The sequence below is a fragment of the Bidens hawaiensis genome, unplaced genomic scaffold (genome assembly GCF_021521415.1).
Source record: "Bidens hawaiensis isolate Kalapana, Puna unplaced genomic scaffold, B.hawaiensis_p1.1 tig00031190_1, whole genome shotgun sequence".
Classification (NCBI taxonomy): domain Eukaryota; kingdom Viridiplantae; phylum Streptophyta; class Magnoliopsida; order Asterales; family Asteraceae; genus Bidens; species Bidens hawaiensis.
The window spans coordinates 172,230-190,896 of NW_027495252.1; the positions used below are offsets into that span (position 1 = coordinate 172,230).

The window sequence follows — 18,667 nt, forward strand, 5'->3', positions numbered from 1 at the left end:
TTCACCGTTAATGGTTATTCCTTTCTTCAGTTGTGGGCGACTAACTGTATATCAATTATACGTATCAATTAGCTATCACTACCCTTATCGTGTTTCAAGTTTAATTATAACCCTCAACGAACGGGGGTCCGGGGGCAACGCACCTGGCAGCGGGGTTCTAGGGGCGGAAGCCCCTAGCAGGGTCCAAGGGGCAGAGCCCCTGGCTGTGGTCGAGCTTTCTTTGTAATTAACCCATTCTTTTCTGAGTCCAGGGACCTTTCTGTCATTCTTTTAAACTTTAGTTCGTCATCCAGTCCTTTAACGAATGGACCTTTACAGAGACCTGGTCTTTATAACGAACTGGCCTTTATAACAAACTAGCTTTTATAACGAACTGGGGGTTCATTCGCCAGTTCTCTGTAATAAGAGATTCCGATTCGTTTCCTGATGAGGCGGCACCCGGATTTGAACTGGGGAAAAAGGATTTGCAGTCCCCCGCCTTACCACTCGGCCATGCCGCCAAAACGATACACAATAGGAGAAATTTTTACCTTTTTTGTTGGATTACTCAATTTTAGTTTATTGTACTTGCATCCCCTTTTGAATCCTTTTTCTAACTAAACTTATCAAAATTAGAAAAAAACCCTTTTCCCCTTTTGATTGTCCCTTCGATTGATTGTATAGTATCTCAAAACACACAATGCCAAAAAGCTTCCCCTCACTTTTCTATTGAAAAATCAAATGTATATTTTCACTCAAAAAAACCAAAATTTATGACAAACGGGATATTCGTTGACTGAGAATTCGTCAATGATTCTTGGATTTGAATCTAAAATTTGGTTTGCCAAACGACATAAGAAAATACAAATTGATACATACTTGATATATCCTTTTCTTGATTTATTCTTTTGAATCAAAAATCCTTCTCAATTTCCATTATAACAAAAATGATAAGTATATGTAAACCCCAGAACGGAAATTGTTACACGGGTACTAAATTGGCTATTTAGAGTATGTTGCCTATAAATAAAAAAATGAAGGGAATTTTTTGTAACAAAAAAAGGCCCGGCTGGGTATTGACCGGGCCAGGCCAAAAAGGCACTTCGAATAAAATAAAAGCAAGAAGGTCTTCTTTTTTTATCTTTCTATTTTGATCTTTCGAGCATCTAAATGGAATTGCTAATTCTATAATAACGATAAAGAATGTGAAAGAAATACTTAATTTAATCCTTACTTGATGTGTAATGTAACATAGTAATTATCTTTTTCAATTGGGAGAGATGGCTGAGTGGACGAAAGCGGCGGATTGCTAATCCGTTGTACGAGTTATTCGTACCGAGGGTTCGAATCCCTCTCTTTCCGTTGATGACTTTCTATTTTTTTTCTAGTTAAGTGTGTGGAATAGCTAAAAGAAAATAAAAATATGAAGAAAATTGTAAAATAAAGCAAGAAAAACAATTTATTCTTCACGTCCAGGATTACGTCCTGTTAACGAATCACCTAAACGAATGGCTTAACGAACTGCTACTAATTCGTTATCTCTTCTTAACAAATGGGCATAACGAATTGCTTATTAATTCGTTATGTATCCGCTAACGAACTAGGGTTAGGTCAGAGAATGTCAAAAACATTCTCTGACATTCGTTAACCATGTACCCATGTCTCCGGCGCCGTCAACGCCGAAAAAGCGAGATCTCAGTTATTTTCCACCGTTTTTCACTGTTTTCATCTCGTTCGATCCAGATCTGAGTTAGGGTGACCCCTAAGCTCATCTTTTGATCGTTTATACCTGATTCCACCCGGATCTCGTGACTTTATCGGTTTAAGGGTGTCGGCTCGTCGTTTCGCGACTATATCTAGCGGGTTTGGATCCATACAATATCATACTATCATTACCTCGGGTCAGGAATCGATTCTTCTTCTTGGTTTCGGCTAGAGAATGAGAGAATAATAGAGAGAGATTAAGTGTGTGTTTTGGGTGGTTAATTGAATGGGTGAAATGAATGGATTTAATGGATAATTAAGGTATTTATATCATGGGTCATGGGCTTAAGCCCATTGTCTTTTCTTCCTTCCTTTTTTAATCCAAGTCCATAACCCATATCTATTTAACCCAACACAAGCCCAACTCTTAATAATTTATTTTATTAGCCGATACTGGAAACAGGAATTATATTAATATCCGTCTACTATAACAATTTATTCTTCCGAAGTAAATAATATATTAAATATTATTTATAGAAATTTCGATATGTTACATAGATAATACCAATCTCCAGCAATACTCGCACGATTCACAGGCCCAAACAAGTCCATATGAAGTCGTTCCAAAGTAGTATCAATGGAATTAATTAACTTAGAAGGGTGAGACTTCTTTTCTATTTGCCCTTTTTGCATGCAACACATTGATCGGTCAGTTTGTAGTGTTTCAAGGAAACCTCATCAACCAAATCATTAGCCATAAGATAGTTCATCTTTCTGACATGAATGTGACCCATACGCTGTGCCACATAATCAAGTCTTTCTCAGTTGCTTTTGAGACAAAACACGTTTGAACAAAAGTGGTTACCTTAGAAGTCATGTTTAAAACATAAATATCATTTGATTGAGGAGATCGCATAACAACCATGTCTTCTGGAATGACATATCCTGGTTTAAGTATTATGCACTCCTTGTCATTAAATACAGTAGTATACTTCTTATCACAAATTTGAGACACGTTCAACAAATTGTAATCTACTTTATCACAATAATTAACTTTCTCAAATGTGATACAACCATTTGAAACATCTCCTTCTATTGTAACCATTCCACCCGAATTACCCGCAAAAGCTACATACCCTCCTTTAATATTCTTGACATTTGATAAGGGGTTAATATTGCCGGTAATATGACAAGAGAATCCACTATCCATAATCTTGTTTTCACCAAATATAGTCTTGGATTTGCTCTGCACACAGAAGTAAAATGATTAGTTCAAAAAGGCAGCCCAGGCCTCAGTCTTGAGCACCTCTTTAATTTCACTTGAATAGTTAACGTTGATAGAATCCAAATGCGGTTTAGCTGTTGTAAATAAGTCACAGGCCTTTTCGACTTTCATCTCAAATATGCATCTTGAACAACATTTGTGTTTACATTCTTGCAAATTGGTTCCGTATGAACAAATTTAGGTTTTAAATTACTCGTATTGATTTTAGCAGAGAGAAGAGCTTGTGATCCTGAAGCTTTAGAAGTGCTACCTCCAGAAGACTTTTCAGGAGAATCATTAACCTTCTTTCCAGAATCTCTGTCTTGATTTCGAGGTCCAATATACTCCTTATTCGGCTTATCACATTCTTTGGCACAATGACCAAACTCTTGACAATTGTAACATTTGAGATTCAGTTTGTCAAAACCAACCCGTTTGTTCAGAGATTGTAAGTCTTTACCAGTTCGTTGCATAAACTTCTTCACCTTTCTAACAATCATGGCCATATTCCATTTGAGATCTATTAGCTCCAAATCATCTAGATCGATTTGGTCATAGTCTTCATCAGTCAGCTCACTTGTAGCAATCTTGCAACCCACCAAATTTTCATAAGATGTCATGAAAGCACAAAGAAAAGCAAAATTCTGTTCAGCTTCCTTCATGTTGACATTCGATGGTGCAATGAAGCTATTAGAAGTAGTTAATCCCCCATAATTATCATTACCCCCAGAAGTCATGAAGCATATATTAGGATCACTATAAGAAGATGATTTCTCTTGTGAAGTTTGAGTGAGAAATGCGTGATTGGAGCTGCAGAACTACTCAAAGGCAAACAACCTCCATACAATGTCGGATCTTGAGTTTCTTTTGATGACTTTTGACATTTCAAGTCATACTCTCTATCTTCAATCTTTTGCATGAAATCCCTTGTTGTTAGATCTTCATTCTTGAAGTAATTGTTTTCTTTAAGCACCATGAGAAATGTTGAATATGAACCAGGTAGAGCATTCTTCACAGTATCAATCTTATCAGACTCACTAGGTTCCATTTTTAACTTATTCATCTCAGCAATAAGATGATTGAATCTTGTAAGCATCTCTTCCACACTCTCTCCTTTCAATAAATTAAAGTTTCAAAATTGAAACTTCAACATCACTTTCTTGCTTTCTTCAGTATTTCCCATACTTCTCATCTTGATATGTTGAAACAATGATGCACATATCTTAATACTTCCCACTTGATGAAAAATATTGTCGGGTAATGCCATAGTCAAAGTAGGATATGATTTAGTTTCAAACTCGATAGCTTTCTTTTCTTCTTGCGAGTATTGAGAAAATGCTTTTGGAGTAAAACCCGTAGTTTCACTTCCAAGCATAGGCACATTGTACATCATCAAGACAACGTGAACAATCAGGATATACCGACCCGAGATGTTCTCTGAAACGTGGTTCCCATTTAGCAAAATCACTAAATTTCATCAAACGAGGTCAATTTGAATGAGATCCAATTCCAGCATCAAGATGTAACATTTGCTTCATTAATACGTTCTGAGAAGCCAGTGCATAATAACCAGCCATTTTAAGTAAATAAAAGTTTAAATCTTAACAAAATCAAATTTAAGGGTTTAAAATAAAAATTCAGTAACGAATTAGAATGCGAATGACACTGATAATGAATGATGAACAGTAACGAATGACTAAACACGAATTAGTTAACGAATGACTGAACAATTAGTTAATGAATGAGGTGACGAATGAAGTAGCGGATGGTTGACGAATGAGTGAATGCATGAAGTAGCGTATGGATAACGAACGAGTGAACGAATGGATTACGAATCAGTGACGAATGAGTAACGAGTGGTTAACGAATGGTTGAGAACGAATGACAAATTTCTAATACCGAATTAACTACAGTGACGAATGAGTTTGTTAATATGTTGTAACAAACTTAACACGTGTCACGAATTAGTTAAGATTCGATAGCAAATGGCTATCAATATGATAACGAATAAAAGATTTAAGACATAATGAATGTCTTTGAATCTTCAAATCTTCAAAGATATTTACAGAATATGGAAATTTTCCAGATCTAATTGTTCAATCCACACAAATTAAACTTATGGATAACTCGATCAATTTTGCACCAAATTACACAATCAAATGCTCAACTAAACCGTATCAATCCCGCGAACACACCCAAACCATTGCGCAAATCTCTAATCGTTCCAATCTATATCCAAAATCTAATAAATCAAAGAACAGAACCCTCTGTTCCGTACGATACTCAAAATCAATACAAATCCATCTCAAACTTAATTAATAATCCAAATCAAAACTCATACACCTTACACTATCAAATCCGACCTCAATCACAATCAAATCAACCTCCAATTATCATTCCATTATATTAATTGAATGAAAATCGAAAAATAAATATTCGGAACTTAATTAAGCAATTATACTATCAATAAACCTTTTAATTCGATCAATTGCCTTAACTAAAACGTAATCTAACTCCGGTTTGCTCGGATACCACTTGTTGAACACAGATTAGAGCATCAATCAATAGAATACGTCATATTGATTGAACCGGGGATCTAGTTATTTGATATATGTTTTGTAATTAGTATAGATCGATAATGTTAACTGAAGTGTTGAGAGGACAAATTGGCAAAGTAACAGTATACCAAAAATTACTTTAAGAATACTTACATTAATATGAACAACCTTATATAGAAGACGAGATGTCATTCGTTACACATCATGTAACAAATGGCCTTCATTCATCTTCCTTTACATATGTTATTCTATGGTATAGTGAATGACTCATTCGCTATACCCCATTCGTCAACATTCCATGACGAATGGGTCTAATACTTAGCGACTAAGGTATATTCGTTTAACATCCTTAACGAGTGAACATCTATCTATAACGATTAAGGTTCATTCGTTAAACATCCTTAACGAATGAACTATAATTAACAATGAATGGGCTCATTCGTTAAACATCCTTAACGAATGAGCCTTACATAGCGAATGGGTCATAATTACATAATTGCCCTTTAACATTAAAATAATAATAAGTTACAAAGACTTGAGATGACAAAACCGTACACTAACAAATTTGATCTGGTATTTCTAATTGTAGGTGTCGGTAGGTCGTAAGTAGTATGTTTCACGAAGATTGAGATTCAAATTCCAAGTTAGTGACAAAAATTGAGGCCCAAACTATCAAATGGGTAATCGGGTTCGTAAAACGGGTATGGATTTGGGTCTGATCTTGGGTTAAACAGATTATATGGGTTATAAATGTGGATTTTGCACTTTAGTCCCTACAGTTTGAGGGTGACAACATAATAAGGTAAATGTTTTAGTTTGGGGTTAAAATTGCCATAATTTGAAAGTATATTTATAAATAATTAAACAATAATATAATATAATAATTAATTAACTCGATAAAAGCGATAAAATTTCCCGAGCATCGAAATAGGTCGGGTATTTAATAAAAATATTTAATTTGACAAGTCCGAGTTGTTATAATCAGAATGGGTTAGTGTTATTTTTCAAGTGGATCAGAATGGGTTGTGTTATTTTCCAAAACTTAACATAATGGTTTTTTCAAACATGTGAAAATGGTTTATTCCTTTCGTAACCCGGAGCCAGATGAGTAATTTGCGTCGGGTGCGCCACTCTGCACCAGACGCATAGGTCGATGTCGGGAGCGAAACGGTGCCGAAAGCCAGAGAGTTAAAACTTGGACGCAAAGCTAATATGTGGAATAATTGACCAAAAAAAGATTTTACCCAACCCACCCAAACCGAAATAACCCTTTCTGAATTGGCCCATTTTGGCCCAAATCCGTCCTTACCCAAACTGAAATAACCCTTTTCAGAATCCGAGCCCGCTTGATCCGACCCGTTTGTCAGCTTATTAAAATAAACATACCTTCAACCCACCCAGTAGTATTCACAATTACTTTTGATTTTGCAGTTTAATTATTTCGACATTTGCAAATTTATTAATTAGCATAAAACAAAAAAGACAATTTGTGAACATTTCTTAAACTTCCAAAATATTTTATGATTTATAAGTAATTAACTTGAATAGAATTGTTTGATTTTATAAAATTAAAAAAACTGCAAACATGTAATTTCATTAGTGGAGCTAGATTGCAGGCCCACTTGCATAGGCTCAGTAGTTGGGTCATGATTAAAATTGGTTCAACAAATATATTCAGGCTTACATGTATTTATGTCATTCTATTTGTTCTGGTTCCTCAATTGTTGATCAGTGCGACTCTTTAACATATCTGTAAACACGATTACAATTAACTTTTAATGTTTTCATTTCTAGTAAATGACATAGAAACATGTTTTTAACCTATTGAAAGAGAGTCTAATCGTTTCTTTCCTTAATTTTGATCGAATAATTTGACTCCATAATTCTTCCGCAAAATCCTATAGAAAGTTCATATTCATCCTCAAGTGGCCACATGGTGTGTTAGTTTAGTTTATGGTATGAATTGCGTTATCGTGATTAAATTCAATTTATGGTATGAATTGCGTTATTATGATTAGTTAGGTTTCTTAATTTCCCCCTTCTGAAGGTATGATGACTTTTAGCTACATCTTTTTATGCTCATTTACATAGTTTATCGGTGAGCATATTTAATTATCATGATCTGGGGGTTAGAGCACAACTCAAACTGTCATATAGGCGCTACATCATATTCCAAGTTTTTGGCCCCACAAACTTGCCACATTGCACGTGTGTTGTAGGTTTGTATTCACAAACCACAATGAAGGAAGTTTGTCGCCCTAAGTCTATTCCTTTGCTATAAATCTAAACCTAGAAAACTGAAGCTTGTTGTGGATTCTCTTACATTTTACCATAGTCACATGGATCGTGGAACTTGCCACGATTTCCGTTCCGGATCGCGCGTTCCGGAGCTACGTCTGAACGGTACCGGTTTTGTTTTGGATCGCGAACCCGGTAACCCTAAATCGAGAACCCAGTTACCCAAAAACTGCGAATTGAATTTGAAAAGTTACAGAAATTGATTTTGGGAAGTCAAAAGGGTTTCCAAAAATTCCAACAGTCATGCGTAAGCCTGCAGCCTGCGTATATTATGTTTTGAACGATTCACCATTCTCCACAAATCAAAAATCCTATTTTCTATTTTTTATTAAATCAATTTTATACACAAATCAATCATGGTGTTTGGAAAGAAAAACCCCACTGTTGATTATGAAGAAGAAGGTGAAATTGGAAAGCAATCAGAAGAGCCAAACCAAGAAAACTTTGTTGATCTTGGTGATGAGAAAGACAACAATAATGAAGGTACTGTGAATATTTTTTTAGTGCCTTTATCACTTTATGCCTTTATATTTTTCTGTTGACCACCAGGATTTGATAGAAAATAAAAAAAAATTGACTATGCTTTGAGAATTGAGATTTGATCTATAATCCGCCATTCTGGTGACTAGTCCTGTGATCCAAAAGAGTAGAAAATAGATTATTTTTTTAGTGCCTATAATGAATAATCTACAATTCTATATTCTATAAATTCTGGTCCAGGCAGACCATGTCTCATGCAACTTTGTTGATTTTGTTTAGTGTCTTTATATTATTTTTTCATATTTTTTTGTTTTATTTTTCTAGGCAAACAAAAGTTAAAAGATACCACGTTTGATGATAAGCCTTTGTATAATGAAGTGGAATTATTAAGCGCTAGCGGTAGTAAAAACCCAGGAGGTGCTAAAGTGTGGCGTTGTAAACACTGTCTTAAAAAGTATACAAGTTCTTACACTCGAATGCACACTCATTTCTTTGGACCTCCCGTGGGAAAAAAAGCTTAAATTCAAAGGTGTCCTGCTATGCTCAAAGACCGAGAAGCTTACCAATGTTTGCAAAATCCGGTGAAAGAGGCCAAAAAGATTGGTGCTTCTAAATCGTTAAAGACCTCTGTAATGAACAAAAAAACAGAATTTAAGCTCTAAGAAGCCAATCGACAAAGCTTTTTCTATAATGGAGAGAAGTGCAGTCGATTTAAAAATTGAGAGGGCCTTATGTGAAAACGGAATCCCATTTAATGTTTTGCGCAACCTGCAGTTTCAAGAAATGGTAACCGCCATAATGAGGAGGCCTAGTGATTATAAAGCGCCATCTAGTGAGAAAGCGAGAACGATCTTACTAGATGAATGTGTTAGAGATGTAGAGAATGAGTTCATTCCATTTAAATACACATGGTACTCACATCGTCTTTCTATTGTGTCTAATGGATGGACAAATGTTAAACACAACCCGTTGATAAATGTTCTTGCTGTAAACAATCGCAGTTCTATGTTTATGTATGCCGAAGAATTTTCCGGGGTGGAGAAAACGGATTAGCCAAATTTCTTATCCAAGCAATTGAATATGTCGGCTCAAGCAATGTTCTAAGCGTTGTGACAGATAATGCAGCCAATTGTAAAGCCGCTGGAAAGGAGATCGAAAAGATATACAAGCATATTTTTTAGGTCTCCATGTTGTGTGCATACATTGAATTTAATTTTAAAAGATTTTGCAAAAGAGTTTTTTAGCTAGAAGACACCTATAATAGAGGAAAAACGATTGTCAAGTATTTTATGAACCATGGACAAGCTTTGTCCATGTTTAGAGAAAATTCAAAGTTGGAGCTATTACAGGTTGCCAAAACCCGATTTGCCTCTCACTACATTTTGTTGAAGAGGTTAATCCTCTGTAGAGAAGCTCTTAATACAACAATTCTCTAAATTCCAAGAGAGATTGAGCAAAACAAGGCGATGATCAATCTTGAGATGCTGCCCAGGCTGTTGTTAACATTATTAGAGATGATCATTTCTGGAATGATGTTGAAGACATTCTAATAATCACAAAGCCTATTTACCTAGTAGTTAAATTTTGTGATGGTGAAGGCCTAAAAATGGGTGAAATATATGAGAAGATGGATAGTATGTTGGGAGAAATCAAAGACGCCATGAAGGAAAGTATATATGAGTTGTATTTCCCTTAAGTGAAACAAATTCTCTTGAAAAGGTGAGAGAAAATGTCAATATCTTTACATTGTTTGGGATTTGCTTTAAGTCCTCGATTTTATGACACACGTTTTCTTGAAACGGTAGCACCGGGTGGCGAAAAAATAACCGCACCCAACAATGATAAAGAAGTTGTAGAAGGTGTCTTGGCAGCTTTTACTCGCATTGCTGAAAATGAAGCTGAGCAGAAGTTGTTACGAGAACAGTTTGCTACGTTTCACATGAAGAAGGGTCTTTATTCTTTACCCGCGGCTCAATTGGATGCGGTTACAATGGAAGCAATTGATTGGTGGTCTACTTATGGTGCGGAAACACCAGAATTAGATGAAGTGGCAAAAAAGGTCTTGTCGCAGCCTATAAGTAATTCTTCCGTGGAAAGAAATTGGAGTACATATTCCTACATTCATAGTGTGAAGAGGAATCGGCTTAATTGTAAAACGACGGACAAACTTGTTTATGCTCATTCTAATATTAGTATGATTTCAAGGTTTTCTGAAACAAATAAAGGACCACACAAGAAGTGGGATATAAATCCCGAATCATCAAACTTGGAAAGCTCAAGGCTAGAAGAGATGGCATGGGAGAATCTAGAGAAGGATGAAGAGAACGATAAAGGGAAAGGGAAAAACGAAGGGTGAAGTTATTGTTTTGAATTAAGTCTTGAAGTTATTATGAAATTTCATGTACAAGAATAACACATAGTTTAATTGGTACATCGTACCAAATAATATGGTACATCGTACAAGAAATGAGCCTAGCCCATCGTACCGGATTTTAGTGACCTAGCGAATTGCGATCCCGTACCGTAGCGAACCGCGATCCATGTGACTATGCATTTTACTACTAAATACTTTGTTTGTCATTGTTATTATGGGTGATTAATTAATAGATTGGTGGTGCCATTGCACAACGCAAGAAGCTAAAGAAATTGATTGAGTACGTAAACATGCAGATGGTCAATATATAGTTTCATAAAAGAATTACCAAATGTATTGATTTGATTAGTGATGGTATCAAGCTCAAATATAACATCACCTGTGATGGAACCTTTATTGTACGTGTTTACATTTTCCCATGTTTCAAGATCAAGTGAGCGTACATCATTCTGTTTATCACCGCTCGTAAAGTTTTAGTATGTACACTACCTATTGTTTGATGATATCTTGGGAATAGTGATGAGAACATGACAAGTATTGGAAATCTCAATCCCGTACCCTGATATAAAATTTTTCTTATACCGGGCATGTACCACGTTACTTGTTACCCGTATACCTGTTGTGTACTTGATATAGTCAATATTTGTTACTAAACCTGAAAAATTACATGTTTAAGAACTAGAAGAAGAGTAACAAAAAGTTTTCAAATATTTTTTGGGTAAATATATTGAAAGAATTTATAAATTAATTGAAAAAGTATATCAGTGAATACTATTTTCAGTTTATTAAATAATTGAAAATCATATCTATTTATATAGAGAGAGATTAGAATGAAAATGATAATGGTAAATTAACCAACGAATGATGATAGGACGTTAATAACTATCTTAAATATTCAAACAAGAGATGTAATAAACACTCATAAATAAACTTAACATTTATGCAAACGGTGGGTTGCGCGCAAGGTGTTCAATGAAATGTTTGAAAAAGATGTTTTTACATGGAAAGTGGTATTTTCCGGTTATACAAAACACACACACTGTAAAGAGGTTGTTGATTAGTTCTATTACACGTTGGAAGTAGATGCTAAGTTTGACGAGGTTACTTTAGTTACTGTTTTAACAGCATGTGGGAGAATCAGAAGCAAATGAGCTAAAAGAGAATCTAATTTTGCTCACCGCTCTTGTTGATATGTATGCAAAATGTGGAATGTGGATACCGCTCGACGTTTGTTTAACCAAGCAAGTAGATGCAAAGAATCACTCTTAGTGCATTAGCAACCGCTTTATTAGTGTTTTATGCTAAATGCTGGTCAACTGTTAATCTTATAGATCCCTTTAAAAACATGCATAGAAAAAATGTGTGATCATAATATCCTGGCTCATGCTCATGCAGGTCAACTATTAAATACTCTGATCTAATGCTTGAAAACAACATAATACCAAATGACATTCATGAAGTTCAACAAGCTGAATTCAATGAAAGTCTTCATGGGCCGCTTTGATGAATTCTTGGCACGGGAATGCCAACCCGTTACCACAGTATAATACGATGAGACATGTCATGACAAAGTGTGCAAATTAAGGTGGATTCAGTGCTACTGCATTTTTGGCGGTTGCCATATATGTCCGGGTGATGCGAGGGTGGTGACCCGTCCTACACATCCATATTCACCCTTGATCATGATTTTTCTGATGTTTTGTCAGATCTTGGGGCTGCAATACGATTTCAAATCAGACATATGCTTGCTAATTGTTATACGAAGACTATTCGGACAGACTTTGACCTCACAACAAATGAACTTGCTCATCTAGTGCAGCCTTCTAAAGTTATATGTCTCATGAGCCATAACACAAAATTTGATGGTAATGATTGGAGTCATTACGCGTTGGCAGTCCCGCTTTACACACACTTCATGTCTTTATTAAGACGTTATGCTGATAGTATGGTTGCAACATTGGAAGCGGATGTTATGTTGGGTTTGGGTGAGAAAAAGTTGACGGAAAGTGTTATGTGTGAAGCCACTTTGAGGTTTGTCAAAGATTGTGGCAGAAAGTCAGCGGCAGAGAACAAACACGTTTGTGACTCTTCTAAATTCAAGCCTCGTTCCATGGTTCTTGTTTTTTCTCAATCTTTATATAAGACATCTTTGTATTTGTAAATCTTGCACCATCCTGAAATTAATAAAACTTCCTAGTTAACGAGAGTGGACGTAGGTCAGAGCCGGACCGAACCACTATAAATCTCAGTGTTCTTGTGGTTGTGTTGATTGTGTTCGTGTGTGTGACCCGTCTGATCCTAACAACTGGTATCAGAGCTCGGGATCGATTGAATCACATGAACCAGGTTCGAGGTGAGGAAGATTCTGACATGTGAAGCCGGAAATAAAGTTCCGATCAGCCACCGCCGACCAGAACCGCCACCGTCGCTAGCGACCGTCGCGACTGCCTAGGGTTCCGACGAACCCGTCACCTGCTCCCGTCTCCGGAAATCGCGCACGTCACCATTGCTCGTTTTCTTGGGGGATCGTCGAAGAAGGAAAATTAAGTTTATTTTTTTTTGTTCTTTGTTTTTTTGTATTTGGTCCCCCCAAGAAGAAGAACAACAACACGTTATCTTGTTTTTTCAAAAAGCAATGTCAAGATTCTCTTTCTATTTTTCCAACAAGTCCACAATTTTAGTTTTTTTTGGCAAAGAAGGCCCCTCAAGTTTTCCATTTGCCATTTAAAGCTAGAAACATATAAGTGTTTTGTTTTTAACTATTGCTTCCGCTCGTATAAATTACCACTTACAGTACGAACCTGGTTGGTTAGTAGTAATTTGGTAATTTTGTTAAAATGGCAGAAGATGGTAAAATCAAGATTGATAAATTTGATGGAACTGATGATGGATTTTGGAAAATGAAAATTGAAGATTTATTACATCAGAAAAGTTTGCATTTGCCTATGTTGGGCGAACAACCGATTGACATGTACGATGAAGAATGGAAGTTGTTGGATCGACAAGCCTTGGGTGTAGTTAGGCTTTCATTGGCAAAGAGTGTTGTGTATAACATTGTCAATGAAACAACTACTTATGTAGTATTTAAGGCTTTATCCAACATGTACGAGAAGTCGTCCGCTTCCAACAAAGTGTTCCTCATCAAATAATTGGTTAACACCAAGATGAAAGAAGGCATGTCAGTTACCGCTCACATAAACGAGTTTAACTCGATTATCTCTCGTTTAGCCTCAGTTTCAATAAAGTTTGAAGATGAAGTACAAGCACTCCTCCTTTTATCATCTTTGCCCGACAGTTGGTCAGGCACAGTCACGGCTGTTAGTAGTGCATCCGGCACTATCAAACTCACTTTCGATAGTATTTGTGACTTGATTGTAAATGAAGATATCGGATGGAGAAGCAACGGTGAGACTTCTAATTCTAGTTCTCTATTGCATACAGAAAGTAGAGGAAGAAGAAACGAAAGAGGACATAGTCGAGGTAGATCAAAGTCCAAAAGAAGGAGTCAGTCAAAGTACAGAAAAGATAGAAAAGACATTGAATGTTGGAATTGCAAAGAAAAAGGTCACTTTAGAAGCCAATGTACAAACCCAGCTGCAAAGAAAGAAGTAAACAATGTATCCTCTGAAGATTCAGGAGATGCACTCATCTGTTCTGCTGAAGATTCAGTTGAATCCTGGATTATGGATTCAGGTGCTTCTTTCCATGCTATCTCATGCCCAGATATGATCAAGAATTTGCGAACAGGTAACTTTGGAAAAGTTCGTTTAGCAGGTGATCAAATACTTGATATTATAGGCATTGGAGATGTAGACTTGAAGATCTCATTAGGAACTACATGGACATTAAAAGATGTCAGGGTTATTCCTAGTTTGAGAAGAAAGTTGATTTCAGTTGGTAAACTGGATGAAGAAGGGTTTAATGTTCACTTTGGGGGTGAAAAATGGAAAGTGATCAAAGGTAATTTAGTGATTGCCAAAGGAAAGAATAAAGGCACTCTATACATGGCAGAAGTTTCTGCTGAAGGTGTTCACGCAATGACCACCGGTCCGAGTCCATCAAATTTATGGCATAACCGATTCGGACACATGAGCGAGAAGGGATTGAAGATGTTGGCTCAGAAAGGAAAGTTTCCATACTTGAAGAAAGTGGAAACTGAATTTTGTGAACCTTGTGTTCTTGGAAAACAAAAGAGGGTTACTTTTGTGAAGACAGGGAGGACACCCATAGCTCAGAAGTTGGAGCTTGTTCACTCGGATGTATATGGACCAACTTCAGTTTCATCTCTAGGAGGCTCGAGATATTATGTTACCTTCATCGATGATTCAACACGCAAGGTATGGGTATATTTTCTTAAACATAAATCTGGTGTATTTGATGCTTTTAAGATATGGAAATATACTGTTGAAAATGAAACTAATTTGAAGGTAAAGTGCTTAAAGTCTGACAATGGTGGTGAATACATAAGCAAACAGTTCACTGACTATTGTGCCAATGAAGGGATAAAGATGATCAGGACAGTTCATGAAACTCCTCAGCATAATGGTGTAGCTGAGAGAATGAACAGAACATTGAATGAAAGGGCTAGAAGCATGAGGTGGGCCGATGCAGTAAACACTGCAGTCTACTTGATCAACCGTTTACCAACTGTTCCCTTAGATTTCAAGTTGCCTGGAGAAATGTGGCAAGGAAAGGAGGTAAGTCTCGAACACTTACGAGTCTTTGGTGTGCTTATGATTTGTTAGAAAGTGGTGAAAGAGACAAGCTAGACTCAAAGTCCAAGAAGTGCACATTCATTGGTTATGGGTCAGAAGAAATGGGTTACAGGCTTTGGGATAATGAAGGCAGAAAAGTAATCAGAAGCAAGAATATCGTCTTCAATGAAAACGAATTATACAAAGACAGAAACACCAAGAAACAAGAAGTTCAGAAAGAAAGTGTTGAGTTTGAAAGTGAAAAAAGAAAAGAAGCTTCAGTCGACATTCCAGAAAATGGGAATGAGTCAAACGATAGTGGGAGCTTAGGGGATTATTCTAGTAATGATTTTGAGGAAGAAGAAATAGAAGAAGTTGCTCCTCAAACTCCAGAATCCCCAGAAACACCTCAAAATCAACCAAGAAGATCGTCTAGAGCCACTAGACCGCCAAACCGGTACTCACCATCAGTCAACTACATTCTTTTGACTGAAAATGGTGAACCTCAGTGTTACTCTGAAGCTATGGGGTTGAAAGATTCATTGCAGTGGGAGATAGCAATGAAAGATGAAATGAAGTCGCTTGAGAAGAACAAGACCTGGAACTTAACAAAGCTTCCAGCTTGGAAGAAGGTTCTTCAAAACAAATGGGTTTTCGGGGTCAAAGATGAACATGATGGTACCAAACGGTACAAAGCAAGATTAGTAGTCAAGGGTTTTCAGCAGAGAGAGGGAATCGATTTAAATGAGATATTCTTTCCAGTAGTAAAGATGACCACTATCAGACTTGTTCTCAATATTGTAGCAGCAGAAGGGTTACATCTAGAGCAACTAGATGTCAAGACAGCTTTTCTACACGGTGACCTTTAAGAAGAAATCTACATGACACAACCAGAAGGTTTTCAGGTTAAAGGTAAAGAAAACTTGGTGTGTAAATTGAAGAAGAGTTTGTATGGTCTGAAGCAAGCACCCAGACAATGGTACTTAAAGTTTGATAACTTCATGGGAAGAGTTGGTTACAAGAGATGTGACAATGACCATTGTTGTTACATAAAGAAGTTAAAGGGTTCTTATATCATTCTACTACTCTATGTAGATGATATATGGATTGCAGGTTCAGACATGACAGAACTCAAGAAGTTAAAGAAGCAAATGTCTGAAGAGTTCGAAATGAAAGACTTAGGAGCTGCAAACCAAATACTAGGGATGAGTATTTTCATCAACAAAGAAGATGGTTCTTTGACACACTCTCAAGAGAAATACATTGAGAAAGTGTTAGAGAAATTCAGCCTTAAAGATGCCAAGATCAGAAGCACACCCTTGGGAAGTCACTTTAAGCTTTCCAAAGATCAGTCACCCAAATCAGAAAAAGACAAAGCAGAAATGGCTAAAGTTCTGTATCCATCTGCAGTTGGTAGCCTCATGTATGCAATGGTATGCACGAGACCAGATATTGCTCATGAAGTGGGAGTTGTTAGTCGGTTTATGTCTAATCCAGGTAGAGAACATTGGGAAGCAGTTAAGTGGTTGCTAAGATATTTGAAGGGGACTTCAAAAGTGGCATTGCATTTTAAGGGGAAAGATGTTATTCTGAAAGGCTTTGCAGATGTAGACCTTGGTGGTTGCAAAGAATCATTCAAAAGCACTACCGTGTATGTCTTTACAGTGGGAGGCACCGCGGTAAGTTGGATGTCCAAACTACATAAAAGTGTTGCCCTTTCAACCACAGAAGCAGAGTATATGGTAGTTACTTAAGCAAGCAAAGAGCTTATATGGTTGAAGAATTTTCTCAACGAACTTGGTAAAGAACATAATGATTGTGCACTATTCTGTGATAATCAAAGTGCAATTCATCTTGCAAAGAATCTTGTCTTTCATTCGAAGACGAAACACATACAGCTGAGAATCACTTCATCAGAGACAAAGTTAGTGATGGTACTCTGAAGTTGAAGAAGATCAAAGGAACTGAAAATCCAGCTGATATGTTGACTAAGGTTGTCACCTTAGAGAAGTTGAAGCTTGCATAGCTTCAACTGGCCTTCAGGATAATTGAAGAGAAGGTCAGGTAACTAGGAATGTACTAAGATCAAAAGTTTCTTACAGAAATACAGATGCACAGTTGAAGCGCATGTGAAGATTGTTCCGTGGCTTCAAGTGGGAGATTGTTATGTGTGAAGCCACTTTGAGGTTTGTCAAAAATTGTGGCAGAAAGTCAGCAGCATAGAACAAACACGTTTATGACTCTTCTAAATTCAAGCCTCGTTCCATGGTTTACGGCATGTTCCATGGTTCTTGTTTTTTTCTCAATCTTTATATAAGACATCTTTGTATTTGTAAATCTTGCACCATCCTGAAATTAATAAAACTTCCTAGTTACCTAGAGTGGACGTAGGTCAGAGCCGGACCGAACCACTATAAATCTCAGTGTTCTTGTGGTTGTGTTGATTGTGTTCGTGTGTGTGACCCGTCTGATCCTAACAGAAAGATGCTTTACAGGTTTATGTTTTGATAGTTGGCATGTAAAGGATGATACTGATAAACTTTATATATATGTGGCATGCTGCCAAGGAACAAAGAGGTTTTCCTTTCCAAAAACGAATTCAGATACGCGCTTCGGTCTGTATTCCACATCCAGCTATCCAAGTGGCCGAATCATCTGAACCAGAAAGAACTATGAATCCATGTGGACTCAAATAACCATTTTAGCCCAAAAGTTTAACTTTAGCTTTTTAGTCAATTAGTTTCATATTTGTCTCAATTAAAACTGTTATCTATTTTGAAAAATGCCTAATATACCCCTGATATTAGAAATATAGACCAAAAAGAAAAACAATCTCAAAACGTATAATCATATATATGGACTGGTGAATGTGAGTATATATGATCCATTACTAGCTAGCACTGTTTGGAACTATTTCTCGCCTTGTTTGGAATTAGTTGCAGTAACTTTAACAGCAACTGCTTCAACCGTCGTCATATGAGCTTTACATACTTGACCAAAAGTCCACTAGCCTATCAAAGAGGTTAGCTTTCTCTGTTTAATCCAGAAAATAAAAACAAAAGATAATGATAGAAAGAAAACAATAATGAAATTACTTCACATAAGTTCATGATTCATTACCCATTGATGAACCAGACATGATGGTACAAGAATCAGCACCACTTGCATTAGACCTAATAATAAAATTGCGTACTTCACATGTTTACGTGTATTTGTGCTTGTACATGTCTTACTTAATAAGTTAATTTAATCACAGATCTTTCATTATGAAGAACTCAACTGTACATTGAAACACATGTGTGAGGTATTAGTTTAT

At 36.5% G+C, this 18,667-nt stretch overlaps 2 non-coding genes across 2 annotated transcripts; one reads left to right on the forward strand and one right to left on the reverse strand.

The window, feature by feature from the left end:
- Positions 1-429: 429 nt before the first annotated feature.
- TRNAC-GCA (transfer RNA cysteine (anticodon GCA)) lies at positions 430-500 on the reverse strand. The gene has a single exon. It is a non-coding gene; the product is annotated as a tRNA-Cys (tRNA).
- Positions 501-1,253: 753 nt separating this feature from the next.
- TRNAS-GCU (transfer RNA serine (anticodon GCU)) lies at positions 1,254-1,341 on the forward strand. The gene has a single exon. It is a non-coding gene; the product is annotated as a tRNA-Ser (tRNA).
- Positions 1,342-18,667: the final 17,326 nt, after the last annotated feature.